This window comes from Salvelinus sp. IW2-2015, linkage group LG36 (genome assembly GCF_002910315.2).
Source record: "Salvelinus sp. IW2-2015 linkage group LG36, ASM291031v2, whole genome shotgun sequence".
In the NCBI taxonomy this organism is placed as follows: domain Eukaryota; kingdom Metazoa; phylum Chordata; class Actinopteri; order Salmoniformes; family Salmonidae; genus Salvelinus; species Salvelinus sp. IW2-2015.
In genome coordinates this window covers 10,875,436-10,881,858 of record NC_036875.1, presented here as the reverse complement: position 1 = coordinate 10,881,858, position 6,423 = coordinate 10,875,436, and the positions used below count along the sequence as shown (strand labels likewise).

Here is a 6,423-nt window from a genome sequence, read left to right as displayed (position 1 = left end):
AGTAAAAACCGTAAAGTTGTCAGGTAGCAAAGTAAGGTTGGCAACAAAACGCGCAGCAGCACGTAAACAAGTCTGCAAGTTGTGACCGGAAATGACTAATGGCTTCTCTCCTGTGTGTACATCATATGTAGTACCAGTTGAATCCAGGCTGTAATTCAACTGGCCGTGATTGGGAGTCCCATAGGGCGGTGCATAATTGGCCCAGCGTCGTCCGGGTTTGGCCGGTGTAGGCCGTCATTGTAAATGAGAATTTGTTCTTAACTAACTTGCCTAGTTAAATAAATAAAAATATTGCATTTGTAGTTCTTTATGATAGCCACATTAGCAGCTAAATAGCATTTCTTTTTGGGGGATAAATACAGGCGAATATATTGATAAAAGTAATCTTGTCCTAGAGAGATTTACACTGTTATCAAAATGTCACACCAGGGTAAGTCTACACAAAACACAGCCCTTATTTTAAGTGCTTCTAAAATCCTCTATGGGAAAAACGATTGGAACCATTTCCTTGTTGGACCGCTAGGATTTTATTATGACATACTGTGGTGCTCTATTCCTGATTCCTTGAACCATCTGAAATGATTGGTTGAGGGAAGTCACGTTGCTGATGTAGACTGACGCGCACCATTGCGCAGATTCGATTATGCTGATCTGCCGGGCACCAGGCAATGGCCCAACAGGCAAAAGCGTGGAGGGAGGCGCGCCATTCTCAAATTGAACAATAATCTGTGCCACTTGGTCATTTTGTCAAGGCAGCAGCATGGTGCATCGTCCAGAAACATACAACATATATTTTCCATAAAATAAATATTTCCATTTTCTAACTATTTTTCATTGGGAAGGCAGATAAACTAATCACTTTTACATGGGAAACACATAATTCTATTAATTACACACATGATTAATTACGTTACTTTGGTTTTAAGCCGTGATCACAGTGGGCTTTGAATAGAATGCAGTCAACTTTCAGCCAATGCAAAACACAGGTACAATGGCGCCCGGGCGCGATTAATCGAGCACCCTCAATGTTCCACGAGCAGCCGGAAGAACTGCCTATGAACGCACACTTTGGATGCGACACAACTATGCCGGTTAGGCAAATCTTAATTACGGTGCACATCAATTAGGTATTACTGCGATACTGGAGCTTTTTTTATGAATGGAGTGAATTACATTCTTTAAGAAAAAGCGTATAATTTGCTCGCTTAATTAGGTTACTCAGAGAGAAGGACATCATTGAACAATCAGTGATTGCTTATAAAGGCAGAAAAACGAAATTAATGGTAAGTGCCGCAACTTGAGGATCATTATCCTTAGCAATCTGGCATAGAGTTAAATCATGTGTTTGATCACAGTTTTCATTGACGTATGATTGTCTTTGTGTTGGAACTAAATAATTGCTGCCTTCAGATTGCATGCTTTTCGATCTTGTCCAGGAACCGTCAGAAATGATCTGTGTATATTTTGTGACATATTGAATATCGTGTGCGCGTGTGTGTGTGTGTGTGAAATGCAGGTCTAGCTTTTAACAGAACAATTTACAGTAGTTGTTTTGCATGTTTCTGTGACTATTATTGAAAGGATTAATGAAAACATAATTTCAAACAGGTCAATCTTTACAGACCTTTCCAGTGAAAAGTCATGTAATGCACTGTATTCTATTACCTATATCACCTCGAGTTCATTGGTGGTTACATTTTACAGTCACTTTCAGCTTGATTTTGTGGCACCCTGGTTGCTACACTGCTTCTGGAATTAATCGTTCACTCCAGGCTCATTTACGGTACATGTATTTTTTTCACAGAATAGAGACAATTCGTTACAGCATACCTACATCTTTTATTTAAGGTAAGACTAAGTCTATTGTCTCTTTTGTACTGTCTAACATGTTTTGCCGTGGAATACAGAAATGTGATGTCTCCTGCCTTCGGTTTGGGTAGACATGTTGGATTCATGGCTGTGAGATTCCATTAAAAGCTTGCTCAGCTGTTGCAGTTTTGCTACAAAAGCTCTTATTATAACATCCGATGGTAAGATTTGATCTTGATATTCAGACTGACAACTGCTCTACTCAATATAGACTGGTTATTAAATAGGAAAAACTTGAGTCAGGATGGAAGGGTTAGACCAGATACAGCTTCTGGTATAAATATGAAATTGATGCAAACACATTGTAGCATCTGTGATGTGCATTTTGGCTGTTATTTAGTCAGGATCATTATGAGATGGCAATAAGATGATATAAGGTACTCAATACATGCTTCAATGTTTCAACAGCATATGAGATACATGGAGTTTTCCAATGGCTTTTGACGCTGTGAAACACCCAATGGCTTACATTATTGGGCCTTGTAGATAATGGCTGAAAAGTCCTCTGGTGGATGTGCATTTATTTTCTTCAACAGACACAATACAGGCTTTACCGAGCAGTCGTATACTGAGTGCCATTTTAGAGAGCAAAACATAGTCTTAGTGGATTGTGAATTTAGATTTTAGGTATAATTGCAAGGCTGATTATTCAATGCCTTATCAAAATGGGTTAGATAGCAAAGGTCATGTAATTGGATGTCAGTGTTGGCAGCAGCTGGGGAGACATGCTGTGCCAGTGAAGTGGTGGGTTGGAATATGGCAGCGTGTCTCGTTATCCAGCAATACACTCTTTGTTGTGGCTCAACCATTCTCTTTTGCCAAACAGGAAGGAGCTACTGAGACAGCTCTGTGCAACACACACACACATACACATACACATACACGCACACCCAAACTCATTCCAGCAAAGTGATTGAGATCTGTGAGGCAAGAGTGGGGCTCCACCTCTTATCTTGGCAATGATTTTTTCCCTCCCTAATCCATCTGTTAGTCTATCCAATCCGTCAGCAACCTGTCCTCGCAGGAATATGACTTAATTAGTACATGTCTTGTTACATAGTTAAATATGCACTCTCAAACTTTTGTATAATTCCAGCCTGTAGTTTTGAAAGTGGTGCTCATGGGCCAAAAGGGGTCCACGTTTTTTGGGTACTACGTCGTCAAATTGTGTACARCGTCATCCGTTTTGTATGATATGTTACGTCCTGCAAATATTAGAAATAAAGTACCGCTCAACCAGCTTCATAAGGTAGTCACTTGGAATGCATTTCAGTTAACAGGTGTGCCTTGTTAAAAGTTAATTTGTGTAATTTATTTCCTTCTTAATGCGTTTCAGCCAATCAGTTGTTGGGGTGGTATACAGAAGAGAGCCCTATTTGGTAAAATACCAAGTCCATATTATGGCAAGAACAGCTCAAGTAAGCAAAGAGAAATGACAGTCCATCCTTACTTTAACACATAAAGGTCAGTCAATACGGAACATTTCAAGAACTTTGAAAGTTTTTTCAATTGCAGTCGCAAAAACCATCAAGCACTATGATGAAACTGGCTCTCATGAGGACCGCCACAGGAAAGAAAGACCCAGACTTACCTCTGCTGCAGAGGATAAGTTCATTAGAGTTACCAGATTCAGAAATTGCAGCCCAAATAAATGCTTCATAGAGTTCAAGCAACAGACATCTCAACATCAACTGTTCGGAGGAGACTGCGTGAATCAGGCCTTCATTGTCACGCCCTGACCTTAGAGATCCTTTTTATGTCTCTATTTTGGTTTGGTCAGGGCGTGAGTTGGGGTGGGCATTCTATGTTTTGTGTTCTGTGTGTTTGGCCGGGTGTGGTTCTCAATCAGAGGCAGCTGTCTATCGTTGTCTCTGATTGAGAACCATACTTAGGTAGCCTTTTCCCACCTGTGTTTTATGGGTAGTTGTTTTCTGTTTGTGTGTCTGCACCAGACAACTGTTTCTGTTTCGTTTGTTCTCTTTGTTGTTTTGTTATTTAGTGTTCAGTTTTCTTAATAAATCATGAACACTTACCACGCTGCGCTTTGGTCCACTCTTTCTTCATGCAACGATGATCGTTACATTCATGGTCAAATTGCTGCAAAGAAACCACTACTAAAAGACACCAATAATAAGAAGAGACTTGCTTGGGCCAAGAAACACGAGCAATGGACATTAGACTGGTGGAAATCTGTCCTTTGGTCTGATGACTCCAAATTTCAGATTTTTGGTTCCAACCGCCGTGTCTTTGTGAGACACAGAGTAGGTGAACGGATGATTTCCGCATGTGTAGTTCCCACCGTGAAGCATGGAGGTGTGATGTTGTGGGGATGCTTTGCTGGTGACAATGTTGTTGATTTAGTTAGAGGTCAAGGCATACTTAACCAACATGGCTACCACAGCATTCTGCAGCAATATGCCATGCCATCTGGTTTGCGCTTAGTGGTACTATCAGATGACCTGGCCTCCACAATCACCCGAGCTCAACCCAATTGAGATGGTTTGGGATGAGTTGGACTGCAGAGTGAAGGAAAACCAGCCAACAGATGCTCAGCATATGTGGGAACTCCTTCCAGTCTGTTGGAAAAGCATTCCAGGTGAAGCTGGTTGAGTGCATGCCAAGAGTGTGCAAAGCTGTCATCAAAGCAAAGGGTGGCTACTTTGAAGAATCTAAATTCTGAAATCTTTTTTTTTGGTTACTACATGATTCCTTATGTGTTATTTCATAGTTTATGTCTTCACTATTATTCTACAATGTAGAAAATAGTAAAAATAAAGAAAACCCTTGAATGAGTAGGTGTGTCCAAACTTTTGACTGGTACTATATATATATTACATATTTATATTATATATGTATATTACATGCATATACAGTTGAAGTCGGAAGTTTACATACACCTTAGCCAAATACATTTAAACTCAGTATCAGAAGCTTCTAAAGCCATGACATAATTTTCTGGAATTGTCCAAGCTGTTTAAAGGCACAATCAACTTAGTGTATGTAAACTTCTGACCCACGGGAATTGTGATACAGTGAAATAATCTGTCTGTAAACAATTTGTTGGAAAAATGACTTGTGTCATGCACAAAGTAGATGTCCTAACCGACTTGCCAAAACTATAGTTTGTTAACAAGAAATTTGTGGAGTGGTTGAAAAACTAGTTTTAATGACTCCAACCTAAGTGTATGTAAACTTCCGACTTCAACTATATATATATATATATATATATATATATACATTGTGCCTTCGGATAGTATTCAGACCCATTGAGTTTTCCACATTTTACATCCTTATCCGAAAATGGATTACATTTTTTTAAATCCTCACACAATACCCCATAATGACAAAGCGAAAACAGGTTTTTAGAAATGTTTGCACATGTATAAACCCCCCCCAGAAATACCTTATTTACATAACTATTCAGCCCATTTGCTATGAGACTCAAAATTGATCTCAGGTGCATTCTGTTTCCATTGGTCATCCTTGAGATGTTTCTAAAACTTGATTGGAGTCCACCTGTGGTAAATTCAATTGATTGGAAATGATTGGGAAAGGCATACACCTGTCTATATAAGGTCCCACAGTTGACAGTGCATGTCAGAGAAAAAACCAAGCCATGAGGTCGAAGGAATTGTCCGTAGAGCTCCGAGACAGGATTATGTTGAGGCACAGATCTGGGGAAGGGTACCAAAACATGTCTGCAGCATTGAAGGTGCTCAAGAACACAGTGGCCTCCCATCATTCTTAAATGGGAAGATGTTTGGAATCAAGATTCTTCCTATAGCTGGCAGCCCGGCCAAACTGAGCAATTGGGGGAGAAGGGCCTTGGTCAGGGTGACCAAGTACCTGATGCTCACTCTAGAGTTCCTCTGTGGTGATGGAAGAACCTTCCAGAAGGACAAACATCTCTGCAGCACTCCACCAAAAGGCACCTAAAGACTCTCAGACCATGAGAAACAAGATTCTCTGGTCTGATGAAACCAAGATTGATCTCTTTGGCCTGAATATCAAGCGTCACGTCTGGAGGAAACCTGGCACCATCCCTACGGTGAAGCATGGTGGTGGCTGCATCATGCTGTGGGGATGTTTTTCAGCGGCAGGGAGAGTTGTCAGGATCGAGGCAAAGATGAGCAATGTACAGCGAGATTCTTGACATACCTGCTCCAGAGCACTCAGGACCTCAGCCTGGGGCGAAGGTTCACCTTCCAACAGGACACTGACCCTAAGCACACAGAAAATACAACGCAGGAGTGGCTTCGGGACAAGTCTCTGAATGTCCTTGAGTGGCCCAGCCAGAGCCCGGACTTGAACCCGATCAAAAATCTCTGAAGAGACCTGAAAATAGCTGTGCAGCAACGCTCCCCATCCAACCTGACAGAGGTTGAGAGGATCTGCAGAGAACAATGGAAGAAACTACCCAAATATAGGTTTTCCAAGCTTGTAGCGTCATACCCAAAATGATTTGATGCTTTAATCGCTACCAAAGGTCCTTCAACAAAGTACAGAGTAAAGGGTCTGAACACTTATGCAAATGTGATCCTTCAGTTTAAAAAT

At 40.9% G+C, this 6,423-nt stretch overlaps 1 long non-coding RNA gene across 1 annotated transcript; it reads left to right on the top strand.

Annotated features, from left to right (window-relative positions):
- The first annotated feature begins 1,061 nt into the window (after positions 1 to 1,061).
- Positions 1,062 to 3,514, top strand: LOC111959892 (uncharacterized). The gene is made up of 3 exons (XR_002876736.2): positions 1,062 to 1,283; positions 1,805 to 1,848; positions 3,206 to 3,514. It is a non-coding gene; the product is annotated as an uncharacterized lncRNA (long non-coding RNA).
- Positions 3,515 to 6,423: the final 2,909 nt, after the last annotated feature.